This window comes from Heliangelus exortis, chromosome 13 (assembly GCF_036169615.1).
Source record: "Heliangelus exortis chromosome 13, bHelExo1.hap1, whole genome shotgun sequence".
Classification (NCBI taxonomy): Eukaryota; Metazoa; Chordata; class Aves; order Apodiformes; family Trochilidae; genus Heliangelus; species Heliangelus exortis.
Window position 1 is genome coordinate 12,717,845 of NC_092434.1, and position 18,917 is coordinate 12,736,761.

An 18,917-nucleotide genomic window follows, 5' to 3' on the forward strand; every position below is an offset into this window, starting at 1 on the left:
TAGAAATTCCAAGACAGGGATTGTGTAAAAAATCCTTGTTATTTTATTGGAAATTAATGTTCTTTCAGTGGTTTTACTTCACAAGCAGAAATGCGACGCCCACTGTGCTTAGATTGACAATGTGTAATTTTGAAAATATGCCAGGTTAACACTGGGAAAAGCATCAGAGAGGAAAGTATAAACCAGCACAGTATATTCTGGAAATTTATAGCAGCTGCTTTGTGATGTCTAGTGTGTAAACACTGGCAGAAGTTGTATGATGAATTAAAGAAAGGAAAGTGTCTGTTATTCAATGCAGTTCCTACCTATATTCTAGAGACTGTAATGGAGTGACAGTTCCTTGGGGAGGCTAAGCAGTGTTAGGATAATGGGGAAGGTACTTTCTGGACCCAAACCCCACATCTTTCAGTTACAGAACATCGAGTGATGTCACTAGAAACTTCAGTATAGAAGAGAGTGTTGCTGCTGTATCATTCTGCTGCTTGCACTGAATTTATGTTTCCCGGTTATTATTCCTGAGGCTGGTGGAGAGGTTGGTTTTATGAGCTGTGTGTGCTTTGCTTGATTTACTCACAGAGCAAGAGCTGTCCTGAGAAGAGAAGCACCCATGGGGGCTCTGATGGGAGTTCAGGCTTTTTCTTTGTTCAGACAGCCCTGCAGGAGGCAGGTCTGAAATGTCTTACTTTTACCACCTGTCTACCAGACAATGGGCTGAGACTGCAATATTGTTTTGATTAATTAAGAGTATAAAACCCCTACAAGGGATGCCTGATGGTGGTGGGCCATGTCTGAATTAGTAATGCATCAAGGTGAGTTCCCAGACGTAGCCAGGTTCTCTCTGTGTGTATTCATCTGTTTAACACTAAAATGAGCCTTGCCCAGTAGGATTAGAAATTCTTGCTGGAAATGATAGAGATGACTGGTTGTTTGATGTATGACAGTGGAGGAAATGATATCCACAGGAAGCCAGAGAAACCAGAGTTAAAACTCCATAGCTTTGGTCAAGGCACTTAAATGCTAATCAGTCTTTTTCTATTAGTTGGGAATAATTGTAAGAAAATAATAGCTATTACCAGTTTGAAGATGGGGAAGAGACAAATATAAATACAGAGTGACATTTTCTGTTTAAGAAAACATCAGTAAGAGCTGCCCAGAACTCCAAGGAAACTTTGCAGCCTTAGGATGCTAATTCATAAAAGAAGAATGTGGGTTATAATGCTTGGAAACACTGGTACCTTATGTGGTTTCATTCTTATATGTGGACATCTTGTGAGAAGATAATAGTAGACAGGACACCTGCATTTTCTCTGGAAAGCTATCTATGATTACTGAGAATCATCTCTTGTATTTCTTAAATTTTTCTTCCTCTCTATTCTACTTTAACAAAGCAATGTGCAGACACAAAAAAAAATACAATCTGGATAAAAGAGGACCTTTTCTTTCATCCAGATCTCCCTGCCAGATTCAGACTTTTTTTGGCTGAGGAGGACTAGGTGTGGAAGAGGCTGAGGGAGAGTCCAAAGTCAGCAGCCAGAAACATTTTTTCTTAGTTAAGGTGGAATAAAAGTGAACAGAGATTATCTGATTGTGAGAAGTGTGAGCTGGCTACATGCTAATTTACAGATTTGTGGATATATGCAAGTGAGATCTGGCATAATTTTAAGACTGCTCTTAAATAATTTCTCTGGATTTAAGATTTTTTTTTTTTTGAGTTTTATCATCAACCCATGGAATTCATGTTCATTAAAGAAGTGCCTTGGAAAGTCCAAGAATGGGAAAGCTTCCCTGGGGCAGGCATGCAACTGGACAACCCTTTGGAGTGCTCCTGGAACAATCCCTACTGAATGCCACTGTACACAGGTACAGCTTCACTGAGCTTCTATCTTCCAAAGCTCCAGGACTTTATTTTGGGATTTAGAGCGACCATGGGATCAAGAAGATCCTTGTGCAGAACTAAACAAGTTAGATAGGTCTGGTAGATATCTAAATATTTGCTGTGAAATTTGAGAATTTTGAGAAAAGAGGTTGGTTTTCAAGCTCTGGGTCTTTTAAATGTCATCTCTGAAAACTACTGATAGTCAGTAGGATGAGAGTTAGTATTGTCTGACAAGGATATTTGTGGGGAGCAACTTCAAAATACAACACGGAAGAAAAGAATTTCAGGACTCTCAAAAGGACTTCTTGTGGCAGCAAGAAAATTTTATCCCTTAGCACCTGTGCAGAACGAACTGTATTTGTTCCAGGAGGCTTAATCACCTTGTTTTGTTATGATCCTCTCTCTGTTCAGTTTCTCCAGACACAGGGAATTGAAATAGGCCTGGCAGGCAGGGGGTGATCTCAGTGTTTGAATCTGCAAAAGAGAGAAGAACCAGTGGATTCGTTTGTTCAAAGTATATTCTCTCTCGTGGGCTCCTGAACTTCAGTATTTTTTAATGGGGTGCCACAGTACTTTAGCTTACAGCAGTGATAATGATTTTTTTTTCGTTTTTTGTATCATGTGTACTGTAGTTGGGCATTAAAAGCCCTATTCAGCTTCACTCGTGTGAGGCACTTCATACAAATCTTATGAGAAGATAATCCCTGCTTACTAGAACAGATCTGTTACAGAATCACTTTCCTGTCATACTCTAGCTCTGACATTCTAGGCTGTTGTCACAGGAAGGCAGATATGTCTGTACAATAGAGAGAAAGGTGGGGTCTCAAATGTATTTTTCTACATTTTCTGACATATATGAGACGCTGAACGTATGTGACAACTAAAGTCTCTTCCCCTCCATTTTGAAACTTTGTCTGTATATCCCCTTTATATTAATTTTAACTTTTTAGCCTTAGGGCTTTGATCTATTGTGACCCTACCCAGAAAACATCTATGGTTTTGTTCTCATCCTTCTCTTGTTCCTTTTGAATGCTTCTCTCTTTATACCTCCTTCCTTGTTCAGCACAGTGTAATGTGCTATGCTTCCTGAACCTGCAACCTCCCTCATTCTTAAAAGCACACCCATTAACACAGTGTACAAACATTGTCCCCTTTGCCAGTTTCCTGAAAACCTGCTGCAACTGCAGTGCAGTCAGGTCCTGGGGAAGACTCTGAATGGGAGCCAGCTCCTGGCTCATCCACTGCACGTTGTCTCCAAGTAGTTTGCCACTCTGCTGGGACTGTGAGGTTCCTTGGATCCACATCTCTCTCATATGGTGCAGAAACCTCTGACAGCACTTAACAAGCAATGACTGGTAACAATAAAGAGAGACTTCAGAAAGTTGTATTTACATGTAAAAAGACACAGGGGCATTTATTTATAACAGATTGCCCAAAAGAGGTGGCTACTACAATGTGTAGCTATGGCTTACTGCAATGCCAGAAGAGGAGAGTTCATGTTGTCACTAAATCAGCACCTCAGGGTCCTAACCAGGGCTGTGCTATGACTATTATTTTACTGGCACTGTACAAATGTATCATGCCAGTCACTGAAATGAAGAGATAACAGTCTTAACAGACAAGATAATTAGGGTGCAGTGGATATAGAAAGGCTTTAAAGGGCCCTGCAGCCTGTCAGAGGCAGAGATGGCTCATGGCATCTTAGCACAATCTGAGCCTCTTTGTCACTCTTGCTGCTGTTGACTAAAATGGCTATTTTGTTTATTTGCCCTGGATCCTGTGGCCTGCAAGCCTCAGGCCCTTCTGCAAGTAAAGGGACCAACAGGAACAGAGAACCTTAAGCATTTAAAAGCTCTGTGTACGATTTCTGAAGATCCTTGCCATGAAAAAAATGGTCTTTAAAAGGGACTGATTTGGGATGGCAGTAAAGGTACAAGGCTTTAGGTTTATATTATACAGCTAGGGGGAGCTGGAGGCTTTTTTACACCCTTTGCACCACTAAATGGATTGAGTCCACTGAACGTGGCAAATTGTACTAATGCTCAGAGGCCATTCAAACCCTAGCTGTGGCATTCAGTGAGCATACTAAGCTTGAAACAAGAAATTTTGGACTTGATCTGAGTGCCTCTGTCTGAGCTTACTCAATTGGTATGTAAGTGAAATAGAAAATGAACTCTAAAGGATATCCTGGGAAAACAGGAAGTTTAGGGTAGAGTCTGTCCTATAGTTCAGCGAGTCTGTTGAGAACTGTGATGCATTGAGGAAGAGCTTCTGGAAAGGGGAATCCTGCCCCTAAGCTGCTGTAGTTCAATGAGGTGTCAATAAGCATGTACACATCAATACTTCGATTTTCAAAAAAAATACCTTTCTCAAGTTTCCCCACAAAAGGTTATTGAAGAAACTACATTGCCAAGAAGTGGGTGGACGGGTTATTTTATTGAAAACTTATTAAAAGACAAGGAACAAAGGGCTGGGCTTAAATATTATTTCTCCATTACCAGGGACAAAATGTGAGTCTAGATGGCCTAATACTGGCCTCATCCAGTATTTATGTTCTTCAGGCAGCTGCAGTCTCTTTTCTAGTCTATGTTTGTAAAGTGGCCATGTGAATATCTTCTTTGTTACCTAGAAGCAACTGATAGAATTCTGCTCTCTGTGTTTAGTGAGAAGGGATTAGCAGAGAGAGGTATGTACTGTACACAGAATTAGAAAGAGTCAACTTTGGGCCACTCTTTTTAGCCTAACTTAGAAACTTCTAAAGTAAACCATGAGTTCCAGCCCTATTGGATCTAGGTCTTGGAGCACTTGGCAGCTAATTTATTTGTGGAGAGACAGTTCATTTTCATTGTTTCTGAAATTTGGTTTAAAACTGACTTAGACTGGGTAGCCTTTTAGCACTGTATTCATTGTATGCCTTACTCAAGAAATAATGGGCAAATGAGCTGTCAGAGACCTAAAAGGGATGATAGTAATTTTCAGTTTATTATGAGGAGAAAATGCATCTGGAGTGATCAAAGGTAAAAGCTCTGCCCTCTGGAGCAAAAGCAGCCCCTGTGACAAGCAGGCATTTTGTGGCACACCTGGAGGTGAGCCATGGGTCGGATGCCTGAGACTGATTTTTTTTAATTTCCATTTAGAGGAGGGTAGTAAAAAAAAAAAAAAAAAAAAAAGAGCTGAGACAAAGGAGGAGCAGGAGCTGAAAGGAAACAAAATGTTTAAAACAGACTGAAGGATTCCGTCCCCAACTGGTGCAGTTTTGCTGCTGGGTTTCACATGCTTCCACAAGTTTCCAAAACCAACAGCAGCCTTGTCTTACTACAAAAGGAATAAAACAAACTTTAGTGCCTGCTCAGTCTCTCTCTTAGAACAAGAATTTTCAGTGTCAGTCCAGCTGTTTTTTTAACAGAAGCAAGATTTTTCCAACATGTTATGGAAAAGAGGGGGAATAATGTAGAATCAGCTTCCTTGTAATCTAAGGCACTAAGAACTGTATTTTTAAGAATGTTGGCTCCCCCCAAAATGGGAGCCTGGGAGACAAGCAGAGCAGGAGCACATGGTTCTGTAATACTGAGGCAGCTGGAACTGTGAATAAAAGGTATCACTTTAAGGAACCTTGGGCCCAGAATGATCATCTGATACCACATTGAATCATGAATAAAGAGAATGCCCTAACTAGCCTAAGTAGAATAATGGTACATCCAGAACTGTCACTAGAAGTATCTGAAATCGTAGGAGACAATTGAATTTATGAATTGAAGTTACAGAAAGTATTTGCTATTATGAAATGCCAGTAGGGAAATAAAAAAAAAGAGAAGACAGTTATGTGTAACGATTAGAGGTCTTTGTGCTCTTGATGTATTTAGCAGTTCACAGGTAAATTCAACCAGAAGAGGTGTCCTGTGAGTCCTTAGTACAAAACCAGGATAATAGAACATTCCTTGCAAAACATGCATATGAATGTCATTAAAGCTCCTTCTAGTCCAGCAGAGAAAAAGCTGCAATAGTGGAGAGGTGTGATGGAATTAGAAAATACCTGCTTGGGATGATGAATCTTTAAGAGAGCTGTCTTTTCAAATGGCTTCATTTCTTAAGGCAAGTATAAACCAGGCATCTGAGGTCTGTTCTGGGCTGTGATAGAGTAAGAGTCCAGAAGGTGGGCAGATTTCTGGGGGTGTCAGCTCTAATCAAAAATGTGCCATCAAGGAAGTTTGGGTTAGCAGAACGGACTGCAGGGCTGTAGGGATGTTGTGCTTTATAAGAGTCTGTGCAATGTACGATGCTCTTGCTCTGTGGAGGGTCAATGGCACTGGATGGAGTGAGCCCTAGAGCAATCTGGGCTCCAGGGCTTAAGTACATCTTGGCTGGAGTGAAAACAGTGGCCTGGTTTCAGACTGACAGCCCACCTCAGGTATGCTGCAAGAAGGAGGAGTGCTGGGAACAAAATATCTGACAGTAATAATAATTGGATTATTGCATGCTGGATATACCACACCCCACAAAGTTGCTTCTTACATTTCATCAGTACTAACAGCAGTTCTGGCTCCCTGCACTCTTCTGACTTCCACTGTCTGAAAGCAGGCTGACAAGAACTAAGCAGGTTCTGGTGCTTTTAACACTCTGATTCCTTCTCTTTTCTTTCTGCAAATGTCATATCAAAGAAAATGAAACAACCACCTAACTTTAGGCTTGGAAACTAAGGGTGGTATTCAATGAAGGTGTCATAATTCAAGTTCCAGTTTAAGTCACAGAATAAGCCTAAAATGAGGCCGGAATGTTCAGAAAAAGCTTTGGAGATCTTTTTCTCTTTAGATGTGTTGTAACTTGATATTAAAGATGCTCCTAATTCTTCAAGTACAGTGGATGCAGACTTCCAAATCTTTTGGCTGTATTCATGTTGAATTACTGCCACATGGAGTGGAAACCAGTGAATAACTCTCTTCCCTTACTCTCCTCTTGTTAATGCTTCCTCACCCCCCACCTTGGTGTTAAGAATAGAACACTAACGTTTCATCAGACCTAATAAGTCTTGCTCTTTAAAGATCCAAATTCACCTCTTTTTTTTCCCCCTTCTCTCTGAAGCACTCCTTGGTAAAACAACTAAGCTGCATTAGGTTCTATTTTAAAATGGTCTGCTGCTGACAGCTTCAGTTCTACAAGGAGCTGAAAATGGCTGGCAAACCTTTATACAAACAGCATGGAAAACATCACACAAAGCCTGGGGAAGAAATGACTTTAGATGTAGGGATTACAGAAGAGTGAATACAATTTTAAGATAAAATACAAGTGATTAAGTTAATGATGGATAATTTCCCTAGTTTGAAAACCATAATTAATAGGAATTAATTGTATATTTAGAAGTTTAGCATAGCTCCACTGAAAATGCTACATCAAACATAATGATATTGGAAGCCTATATAATGAAGAAATGATCCAGATGTTCATAAAAGCTTATAAAGCTTTAGAAAAAAACAGTCTGCATGAAGGAGCTCTAATGATAAAAAGATGCCACTTGCTGTTCTGCTCTTCTTTTAAATACATCCTTTCTGAAATAATGATTATCATTTGCACTTTCATCTTAAGTTAAATAGCATATGGCTTTGGCTGATTAAAGCCCCCTCCTGGTATTAATCAGCATCTTAGTATCATGTTTCTAATGGAAGCAGCAGTTGCCCTGCTGATATTGTAAGCTTTTTAACAACATCTAAAGTCTGTGGATCACTGCTGCTGTCAAGAAATAGCTTTGAGCCACCTGTGTACAGGAGTGCTGCAAAGATGTCACAGGTGCAGTTTATATGGGCTTCTACAACATACTATATTTTAAACATTTGCTGAAACTTAGTTTAATAGTTACCTTTAATAAGTAGTTACCTGTTTTTAAAAGAAAATTAAAGAACTCTTGAGCATGGTAACATTTGAAACATAGAAGCTTCATGGAACCAGAGATCACGTGCTGCATTGAATTATTTGTGTGCTTTTGAATGTCTGGAAATCCCCAAGTCTGTCTGCATGGCCACCTGAGCCCAGCAGCAATTCTCACAAGCTGAGCTGAAAGCTGTGGCAAAGCTTCATGGCCTCCTGCAGTAGCCACGCTCGGGTTTGGAGTGCTGTACATTTGTCACAGCATCACTAAAATGCTGAGGAAAACCAGCAGGCAGTGCCGTGGTGGCAGTGTAGCTGCTCACAATACATCAGGTGTGGTTGCCCCTTGTGGGCAGCACCCTGCTCCTACAAAACCAGGCTGAATGGAACGCAGGAAGCCTGGAGTGTGTGATTTAATGGGATCACACTATTCACATTCACAGAAAGATGTAGAGGTGGCAGAGGGGTTAGGGAGGTGTGGGGGGAGGGCTACTTGGGTAAGGAGTTTCCCCCAGGGATTCTTCCCATTGCAGCTCGGCTGGGAGGCAGAAGTGGAGCCCTGGGACAAACCACTGAGTACAGAATACTGTACCAGGCACCCTGCAGCTGTGGGTAAGTCCTGAGACTTGCTCTTTTTTACCATTGAGATTTAACAAAGCCCAATGGGGTTACAGAAGTTGGGTTGTTTTGGTTTTTTTTTTTTTTTTTTTTTTGTTCTGAATGGCAAAGCAAACAAGCACAAACAGCAAGAAAATATATATTAACAGAAAAGGTTAATAATTCTTATTATACCAGAGATTTTCAAGGGGTGGAATATCTTGGTTAGGCTGACAGGCCAGGCAGATCTTCATCACCACCTTTGCTGTGCAATTCTGAAGACTTGTTATCTTGTGTGTGTTAATGATAGTAGAGTTTACATACATGGATACTTTTCTAGATCTGGCATTTCAGCCTTAGCACCTGGGAATCCAGTTGGATGCTGCTTCCATTTGCTGTTTGATGACCCCAAAGTATTGTGGATGCACAGACTCCTACAACCCTCCTCTCCTTTTCTGTCTGGATTGATGTATTTTAAAAGTGTAGCTTGCAATTCTTAATTCTGTCGTACAAATACATTTTCATGAAGCCATACTCTTCTAATGCTATTATTGCCTCCTTCTCCTTCATTAGCTTCCATCTTTCTTCCTGTACTTGTTACAGTTCCATGTTCATCTCACTCCCTCTATGCCAAATGGGCAGTTAGTTTCTGCTCTTTTGTAAAGGGCTGTTGTTAACCTAATGAAGACTGAAGGGGCTGGATCTTATCAAAGCTTCCAAATACCTAAAGGGTGGGTGTCTGGAGGATAAGGCCACTCTTTTTTTCTGTGGTTCCCAGTGAAAGAAGGGAGGTAACAGGCACAAGCTTGAACATAGAAGTTCCACCTAAACATGAGGAGGAGCTTCTTTACTTTGAGGGTGGCAGAGCACCTGGAACAGCCTACCCAGAGAGGTGGTTCAGTCTCTGTGGATAATTAAAACCCACCTGGATGCCACCCTGTGCAACCTGTGGTAATGTTTTATCCTTGTCTTTTAGAGTTTCTGGGTTGGATATCACTGTTCACTATGTTCATCCTGATTATCTAAAATGGCTCTCAAGAGAGTTAATTGGATACTTTAGCTGTTGTGTTTTATCTTGAGCATCTTTCCTGCAACATAGAGCAGTGGCCATGCTTGTCTGTTGCTTCTGTTCCCCAGATTAATTTAAAATTTAAACTTTAGATCTTTGGCATTTAAAATTTAAATTTTGGATCTTTGGATCTTTTGTTGAATTGTTTAATTTCTTAAAATACAGTGTAGTTGTTTTACTTGCTTTCATTTTTTTAATTAAGTTTTAAAATTTACCATTTTCCTATTGTCCATTTTGTTTTAGAATAAACTTCTACCAGAAACTGATCTTGATCATGTTTCTTTTCCTGCCTTTTTGTGTTTTCTTGAATGAAAATATCTTTACATCTTTATTTATAGTATTTGACTTCTTGGTGACTGTTGACCATCTATATGCTTCAAATTATTTCTCTTTTGAACACTAGGACATAGAGTAAATTATGCAAACAATATAATCACTTTTTAATCTAGTCTTCTTAGCCACAATTGGTGATATGAAGGCCCATTTACTCCCCAGAAGAGCTCCTTTTGGCAGCTTTATGTCTTTTTTATTTAGTTATTTGCCATCTGTAACTCATTTCTGTTCTATTTCTTTATTGGCTATTGATGAGGTCAAGATGGTGATTTGGCAGTTGTTGCCATCCACCTGTTTTTCAGTTCATAGGCCCATATGGTTGCCACAATATCACATAGATAGTATAGAACCTGCCTCTGTCCAGGGCTTTATTAATAATTGATTTATTTGCAAGCCACAAGTAAGTCTCTTCTGCCACTGTTCTGTCTCAGTGTGCCTGAGATCCTTGAAGATGATGTTCCAAAGCAACCATTTTGAAAGGCCATGTGAATCTCCATCAGCCTTTCCCTAAGTAACAGGAGAATCTGCTTCCTGTTTAAAAAGAACCACTGACATTGTGTTTCAGTTAGCAACCAACCACACGTGCCTTTTTGCAAAAATTCCTCTTTGATCATTACAGTGCCTTCATTTTTCTTCCCCACTAATTTGCCATTACTCAGTTAAAAGAGGAGAACACAGAGTTAAGGCTGGCTGCACATCTCCAGAAGTGAGCAGCAGTTACTGCATTGTGGGATGGGATTTGCAGTTGAGAAGTGGAAAACAGGGACCATATTTCTCCCAGCTTTCTAGGAGAGAATTCTAGCATCACCACTGGGCTTCTAGCAGCTGTATGTGTTTTCTAGCAGTGAGAATTATAGTTTGGGGGCAAAAAAACATAATTGTCTGTCTTTTCTCTCCCCCCTTTTAATGAAAAAGCACAATTCTTAATGAACTTGTAGTGTCATTTTCAAATTTACTCATGAAGCATTACCACACTGTGCTGAGTGCTGTAAGATGAGTAAGGGCTGCTTCTTTCAGTATCATGTATTTGCTTACAAGTGTGCAATTCAGCTGCAGGTTTCTACATGGCCCTGCTTCTCCAGAGGAAGCAGAGTTGAAGCTCAAACATCATGCAAGTTGTTGTCCAGGTACTTAGTAATTTTCTTTCTGAATACTTCTACAGTCTGATCCTTATATTTTTGTCTGATATCAGGGATAAACTTGAGGAAGTGAATGTGTTTGCAAAGTGTTTCATCTTTCACCAGTCTTTATTTACTCTGGAGATGCTTGCCACCTGAACCTGTCAGCTGCAGCCTTCTTCCAGGAACGTGAATGGCAGAAAGATTCCAGATTTGCAGTAGTGACCTTGTTTTCTTTAAACTGCAGAGTGCTCATGCTAGTAAGAATCTGCTCCTCAGATTTCTTTTTGATTCCTCACAATTTCTTCAGGTTAACAAATGTTTCACTAATAATATACACAATGATCCTGTCAGTCTTAATGTAGAGTCTGCATAACTATAAACTGCATGACGTGACAATTATCATGCAATTTGGGGGTTGTGGGAGCTGTAAACATTATAATAATCTGATTTAAACACTCAGTGCTTCAGCAAATTAAACAAATCAGTGCTTCTGATTATAGTGAGTTGATTTCTGCCTTGAATGCAAATGCCTTTTCATCCAGCTCCAGTAGTAATTCCATAAAAGTACACAAAGAAATCATGTGGCTCATAAAGTATTTTTAAAAAGGAAAATGTTGTATATATTAATGAACACAAAATAAAACCTAGGGGGAAATATAAATATACTTTGTGATGCTTATCTCAGGGATAATTGTTTAGATTTTTACATCTGGAACAGCTAGCATTTCAAAAGCTAAATATTTGATTTATACAGTTTATTTTATTTACATTACACATTCTCCACATGTCTGAAATTTATTCCTTTGCTCTGGACCTGCATCACTTGCACCCTTATCTTGTACAGTGAAGCTGCAGTCCTGCACAGGCATTGCATGGGCCCATGGCACAACAGCTGATGCTGTAACACTAATATATAATAGAGAGTAATATATAGTAATGCTAGTAACAGGCAGGTGTTGGTGTGTCTACCTGTCTGAGCTTCTCTGGCCTGCTGCCTGTCACCTGGAGTACTGTACTGTGTTGGAGCTCTAATTGTGGGCTGATAACCCTAGATCTAGCTCAAGGAAAAAACAAAAAGTCAGTCCGTTTGCCAAGAAAAAGCAGATGGATGTGGAAAGGCAGGAATAAAGAGAAGTAATGACAGTATTGATCTGTATGCCTGTGCACACTGCTGCATGTTGTGTTTAGCTGTCTCCTTCACAGTGAGGGAGGGCTATGGAGAGGAAAGGGTATCTGTATGCAGACTGGCTTAGCTTTTCACTGGGATAGCTGTCTCAAAACTAAGGGCATGTGAAGGGTAAAATTCCCACTTGGGTTTAAGAGATAAAAGTGCCTGTGAGTTGCTAGCAATGCCTGTCTAAAGACGAAGTGTGTTTAACATCCAGATTCTACCTACTCAGTTTTCTGAGTTGTGTGTCAGAATCCCACAGATAAATACAGGGCCCATCCTGAAGCAGTGATGCACTGCAGGTTGTTCTTGAAACACCAGAAGAGCTCTGCTCTGTGGCTGGCAGCTGAACCCCTGGAGCACAGGACGCAGTAAACATTGTTGTCCTGATAAAGAAGGGGTATCTCAGTGAGTGCTTTAAAGGTAAAACTGAAGCAGGGGAAAGCCCAGGGTATCTCTGTGGGCAGAACAAAGCTGTCAGTAGAAATCAGAGTAGTACCTAAGACGCCTATTTGTTTCCCACACTATGTGCTTTCACACACTGTGACTCTGTCCCTTTCCCAATCTCTTTTAAAATATGGTAGCTATGATAGACCAGCCTAAAAGTACAGCTATATATCTTCCATTATGATCTGCAGCTGAAACATCTGGATGAGTAGATATCTGTGTAGTCTGGAGGTGATACCAATGGCCTGGGTTAGATGGTCTAGCAGGGCAAGTTTCCAAACAGCACAGACACCACTCCACTTCTGAGATGTGGTGCACCACTTTTGCTGAGTGGCCTGAGGTGGGGCATTTTACAGCATTTTAGCTGTCATGCTGAAAGACTGGCAGCAACAGAAGCCAAAATGAATTATCAGCCCATTGCATATCTGCTATAAGCAGAAACATTTGCAGTGATCAGTCAGCAGTTTATTGGCTAAGATCAACAACCAAGATAAATACAAATAAGTGGCTTTGCAGCCTTTTCTTCTATCATGTCTTTTGCAATCAGTATGAATTATTACAGTGAGTTTCAAGAGGTACAAAGAAAGTTCAGCTTTATAAAAGAAAAGGATAAGGGAAAAGCCAATGTTAATGGCTTTTCCTTACCAAAGACAGCTGGAGCTCATAACTGTATCACTATTAGTCTGCACAGTGTCATTGTCAGTCTGAAGACAAAAAAATCAATGTCCTGTTTTCTTTTTTTCTTTGAGAACAGAAGAATGCAAGAACTAGATTAGGATAGATTAGTTCAAATATCTGGTCTGACGGCAAATAACACTGGGATCAGAGAAATGAAAATGCTGTATGAACTCCAGCCAAAAATTCCACATTTACTAGAAATCCAGTAGTGCTGTTGTTCTCCACTGGGATGTTGTGATCCTCAGTTCTGTCTTTGACTATTCAGTTCTCTTAGGATTTGCAAGAGGTTTCAAAAGGGAAATCTTTTGGAGAGATGTCCCACATTTTATCTAGAATATTTTGTGCCATAGCTGCAAGTGTTTTGATTATTTAGAATCAGGGCTTGAACAGTCTTCAAGAAAGAACCTAGTTCTAAGCTAATGCTTGCTCACAGCCAACATCCCAATAAGACCTGAGGAGGAAGTCAGCTACCTCTCTAAAGGTAGGAACTTCCTGACTATATTTCAACATGGATAATGTAGCTGTTAAATCCCCTTTACTGTCCAAGCCATTGCTTGCTTCTCTTGCTGAATAAAAGGCTTATAGAGGATTGCTATGTCCCACTAAACAGCTGACCTACATGGTATCAGAAAACACCATTCCAGCAGTTCCTGAAATGCAGCTTTGCCAGCTCTTGCAAACCTCACAGCATTTTTTTAAAGTTTCAATTCCATGTCTCAATAATTATGTGAAAATCTTCATTTTAGTAAAAATGTAAACACCTCAGTTTATGAAGATGGACATAGAGAAAAATTTGTCTCTATATACTTTTATAGGATCAGGAAATACCAAGCTCAGAAGAAACTGAACGATCCTGAGTTTTTAGACCTGACCTGAGTGTTTTTATTTCTTGGGTTTACATAGTAAAAGTGTAGTAATTTAAAATTATTTCTTTGTACACTATTTCCTGAGATAGTGCTGTTTGAATTCACTTTGTTTAATATTTAAAGAATTTGGTGGGCTGAAATTCCCAGAAGATAAATTGTTGGTTAATTACTTGTTAGGTAAATGATGTGATGGAAATGCTACATATTCCTTTTTTTTGATAGTTAATGAAGAAATACCTGATTGCATGCATGTAGAAAATGGACCTTTCAATTGACTATTAATACACATACTTCTTCTTGTTTGAAGATAATTTATCTCCAAAGGAGGAAAGAAAAATAAAAGTTAATTTTCAGTTAATTGTTCCCACATGAGAAAAAAGGTCATAATCTTTTGATAATGTAGTAACTGGCCCTAGAAGGGAAAGAAATGACGTGTCAAGTTCTGTGAATGCCTTAGAAGAAAGCTTCCCATGACAGGCTGTATGGCTCCTTACAGGTTTCTGTTCACTGTTTTGGATGCATCTTTGTGTTGGTTCTCAAGCTATATATTTCTGTCTGGTACTGAGTCTCTGAAAATTTCCCCACCTCATCATCAACTGAGAGTGGAATCAGCACTGATTTTATAGTGTGTTTTCTCATGTCTGTTTATGGATCAAAAATCTTTTATCTTCTGTAAAAAAAAAAAAAAAAAAAAAAAAGCTTATAAAACAACTACTGCCACCTAGTGTCATGCCAAACTCAGAGAACCCCACACAGGCAGCTCAACCTCTTCCCACTGGAAAAATCCTTGGCAGTAAATCCAATTTGCGCTGATTTCAATTGGCACTGACTTCCTCAGACATTAATGCTACATCTTGTGTAGCAAAACCTATACGTTTTCCATCACTATACCCAGGGAAACAGTTTTACACAGGATCTTTGAGAATATGTGTGTGTGTATGAGATGCGATGACAGAGAATTTAATTCCATTCCACAGCTTTACAGTAATGCAGAGATGAACATTCCTTGGCAGACTGGGGTAGGGTGGCAGCCTGTGACACTGGCATTGCAGATGAAGAAATGTGTCCACCTGCTCTTTTACTGGCTTCAGAAAGATGGCTTTCAGCAACATTGAACCTTTTTAAAGGGATTTGCCATTCTGAGATAAATATCACCATTAGTTTGATGTCTTAAAGAACCGCAATAAGTATTTTATACTGATTTTCTTACAGTGGGAAATCCTTAAACTAGAGCTTAGCACAAGTAATTTGTGGTGCAGAGTTCTCGTCAGAATGACACAGCTCATAATGATCCTTCATCTTGAATAAAAACTATTATGAGACAAGGCACACCAGAAGACATTAATTACACTTCCTGGTGCTTGTGGCAATAAGTCTGATAGAATGAATTGCATCATTTATTACTGTCATGCTTGATAAACTGTGTGGTGTTAAATATCATTTCAATAAGACAAAAGCTTTCTGCATTAACTTGATGCATATTATTGAATATATTTTATAGACTTAAATCAAGGAGGAAAACCTGACACTGACAGCACTTGCACGTATGTTCATGGGAGCAGTGCTTTTAAGTATGTACTATATTTCAGGATTAGCAGTAGAGCTAGGCCCAGAACCCAAAACTTTTGTCTGTTTCCTGTTCTTGGATCAGCACACTTCTCAGATTACTGTAGCAGGATTTCAAAAATGAAAAGAAATGGGGCACTAATGGTCCATGTGGAAAGAGTAGGAACTGTCAAGAACCCTGAGTGAATGCTCCCTCTGCTCCCAACACAGCCACATTCTAGAGCCTCTTCTGACCTCTTCATTTATAAAAAGCTAAATTAACTGAAGTCATTAAAGTTGAAAAGGAATGTTTGAATATCATCTTCTTGCACATCTGGATGATCATCAGCAGATCTAGGAAAGCTTAGAACTGCAACCTGAGAATAGTCTATGACCTGTGAAGGGCATACAAGCTGGCAGAGCTCCTGATGCAGGAAAATGCCATGCAGCTGTTTAATTTTCGGCACATGAATATTCCCTGAAATTTAGTGTGTGCTCAGTCTTTGCTGGGTTGGCACATTAGCACTGAGAGGTTAAGGGACTGTTTTCCACTGAAGTTTCACTCCCAGTGCTTTGAAAAAGTGTGAAACATTTTCTCTCTAATTAACACAGCTGCTTGGTCCATGTTCCACATAATGTCCTGTTCTTTTAGTGGTATTATCATAAGAATGTTATAATCTTGACCCTATGTATTAATCTTATACAGACTTACACAGACAAAGCTTTTGCTGTTGGAAGAGACAGGTGCAGATGAGGTTAATGCTGAATTTATTTCCTACCAGTAAAAAAAGAGCACTGAAGACATCTATTCTGTCTTCTTAACTAAAATCACTCTCATTTTTTTCATCCTGAAGGTAGAGTTTGAGGCAGTCTTGAAACAGTCTTGAAACTTCCTGAACAAATATGTCCTTATTCTGCCATGCAAAACATCTACAAATATTTTAGCCTTCACTCTTTTATCTTGACATATCTTGGCCTAGTCACATACAGAAATAGAAGGTTTAACAAATGACCTCCCTGTTTTCTGTGAAATATACTATAAATAATGGAATTACAATCTTTGCCATTCAGATTATTCTGATCTATGAATACACCCCAGCACCATATTAGACTCAAAGAGAATGTTGCTCATCATTTTGGACAAATGTCTGCAAATCTGTATGGATAGTTGCAAGTTTTTCAGGTGCAGAAGTTACTAAGCTTAAAAAAAATTAAAAATATCTGTGTGCACAGTCAGAGCTAATTATAGTATCTGCAAGGTATTTCCTGGCAGCCTGCTAAACAAAAGTACAATTACAGCAGGCTTGCTCTCTGCCCAGATGCAAACTTATAACCTGTCTGAAAACTTGGTTATAATATTGTTTGAATGTTGTATGAAATGCAGCACATGAATATAATTTTTATTTTTAAATCCCTATTAGTATACTACACATGATGCTTGAACAGCTGTCCTATGACCAGCCATCAGCCATCTTGTATGCTAAAAGTCTCAAAATTAAATTAATTTTTCAGTAAACCTGAGCAGCCAAAAATGGGTAAGTGACAAAACTAATGAGGCTTTGAATCAAGAGATCTAGAAGAGTCTCAATTAGGTCCTAATAACTTTCTTCTGGTGTTTATGTCCTGCCTTGCAAGCAGGGGGAATCTCAATGAACCCTTTCCTTATTTTTTTATCACTGAAAGCTGAAGCAGATAATCAAGGAACAGAAGGTTTAAATAGCTAAAATATTATAGAACAAGTAAAGAACTGTCTGGACATGGCAACACTAAGTCAGAGAAACTTGCTGTTGTTCTGTACAGACATCTCTCTGTTTTTTTGGAATGTCTGTAGAAGTCAGGGCCAGATTGTATTTTGCATGTCCAAACCAGTACCGGACAATGGGAAAAGATCCATTAAATCTTCTCCATTCTTTTCTGTGGCCAGTGCTACAAAGGGAGACCAAACAATATTATTTGGCTATCAAATTTTCTCTTGTTCTGCAGTGTTGTGGGCACTGACAATTGCCTGTTGGAGAGTGGCACAGTGGAGTCCTCAGGGTGTTTGCTGTGTTTCATTCACTTTCCCTGATCAAAATTAGAAGAGTTAAAAACCCTCAAAATAAGTGAGAGATTTTTTGAGAGCAGTCCTAAGTGTCCAGATTAGATAATAGTGTGTTCAGTGCAGGCTGTGTTCTGGTGAGCAATTAGGGAGGAAGAAGAATTCATGCAAGCACTTGGGAGGAACCCAACTTTTTCAAGATTTAGGGGGTAGCAATTTCCCATTATGATTTCTCTACAGTACTGAGTTTTGAATGAAGCCACTACACCAGCATTACTGGTGGTTTGCACAACTCAGCTCTACATCAGGAGCAATCTTCAAAAATGTCCTCTTTTTAGTGTCTATTTTCTCATATTTTGACCTGGCAAAAGGAAAAGTTAAACTAGGGAGTGTTTGTACTTTCTTTAGCAGGTAGCCTCTAATTTTTGGCTTAAATCATACTTGCGACATTCAGCTGTGGTACATCTCCCCAGTTAGTAGGAGCAGAAACTTCTTAGCGCTATGGTATTAAGGGATCTGTTGCATACTGTTAAAAATAAACAGTGCCTCTCTGAAAGCACTTTTAATCTATGCAGACTAGCATGGAGCAGAGGAAGAAGTTCTTACAAATAACTCTTTTAACCTTTACTTTGTGATTTTTAAATGTGAACTTTATAATAGCTACAGAGAGGTGAGAGCAGAAGTGATAGTGATATCTCACTCTTGAATGTAGTGAACTAATGCTTCCTGACTGGGTGGTTCAAGTGAGATGCCTCAGAGACACATTTCTCAAGAGGTCTCTAAAAGAAATGTGGATCTCCATGGCCATGGGGTTGTGTATACAAAGGAACTGCGCCCTTTGCAGCCCACGACACCATTTGTAATCTTGAGTCGGACATGCACGTGATTATTGAAAGTAGGTAGGGGGTCTTCTGATATGGTCCTTTTCTGAGTTGTTTCCTGTGTTTATTCTGCCTCCGTGTCCCTTGTGTCTGCCTTCATGATGGTTTATTTTTCAAGTCCCTGTTCAGGCCAATTCAACTTTTTTTAAATTTTATTATTACTTATTTTAGCAATCGAATGATACATTTTCATACAAAGGTTGCTTCTCATTATTTTTATTTATTTATAGTGAAAGTTATTAATGGCAACAGCATTCTTGGTTGATTCATCAGGAAATTTTCAAATACACTGTAATGAAAAAGCTATATAGAAAACATGAGCCTGACATTTCATCATTTAAATATACATTTAACTTTTAAGCATAAGTAGTGCCATAGGCTATCCATTGGATGTGTTTGTGTTACCTGAGCTGAAAATACTGGAGGGTAAAGTACTGTA

The 18,917-nt window shown here is 39.3% G+C and overlaps 1 protein-coding gene across 1 annotated transcript in view; it reads left to right on the forward strand.

Annotated features, from left to right (window-relative positions):
• Window positions 1-1,750: 1,750 nt before the first annotated feature.
• CYLD (CYLD lysine 63 deubiquitinase) overlaps window positions 1,751-18,917 on the forward strand; it is a 76,988-nt gene continuing 59,821 nt past the window's right edge. Inside the window, exon 1 of the mRNA XM_071756882.1 lies at window positions 1,751-1,860. The gene's annotated coding sequence lies outside the window, so the exon portion shown is untranslated. The remainder of the gene's footprint in view (window positions 1,861-18,917) is intronic.